Genomic DNA, 588 nt, shown 5'->3' with positions numbered 1-588 from the left:
AGTAATATAGGATGCGGCAAGGCAAATTGAAGATAAATAGTTTGGAGAAACTATTGAAATATATGCGAGTCACTTTCTTGCCCCATAGTTATATCATGGGCCGAAAATCACAGAATTTGAGACAAGGATCTATAGTTGTGACAAAGAAAATAGAAAATTCCAACAAAAAAGAGGTGTCTAGAGAGGAGACACGGATTCGGAGATGCCGCGGCTGGCCAACTTGACCGTTATTCGCAAACCAAAAATTCATCAGCCAAACCCATATTTGGTGGAGGAAGGGGAATATGTGGATGAAAAGTTTGAGGAATTTGAATTCCTTAATGAAGAGTTCAAGCATGAAAATGTTGAAGATCATTCACAAGGATTCGTGGATTGGAATTTCCCACCAACCTATGATGACGATGTCAGTGAGGTAGATCCGAATGAAAGATCTTTGCCATCCAACCTAGAGGAACAGTACAAAGAAGATGGGTTTTCGCCCATGTTTGGCGGTATCTACACCGAAGAAGATGACTCATTGGAAGAGGAAGGACCTGAGGATGGTATTGCAGATTTTGATGCGGTTTCCAAACCTCATGAGGTTGATGA

General features: G+C 41.2%; 1 pseudogene; it reads left to right on the top strand.

Annotated features, from left to right (window-relative positions):
• The first annotated feature begins 202 nt into the window (after positions 1-202).
• LOC132169821 (tyrosyl-DNA phosphodiesterase 1-like) overlaps positions 203-588 on the top strand; it is a 12,893-nt pseudogene continuing 12,507 nt past the window's right edge.

The sequence above is a fragment of the Corylus avellana genome, chromosome ca2 (assembly GCF_901000735.1).
Source record: "Corylus avellana chromosome ca2, CavTom2PMs-1.0".
In the NCBI taxonomy this organism is placed as follows: Eukaryota; Viridiplantae; Streptophyta; class Magnoliopsida; order Fagales; family Betulaceae; genus Corylus; species Corylus avellana.
This window is presented reverse-complemented; position numbering and strand designations above follow the sequence as displayed.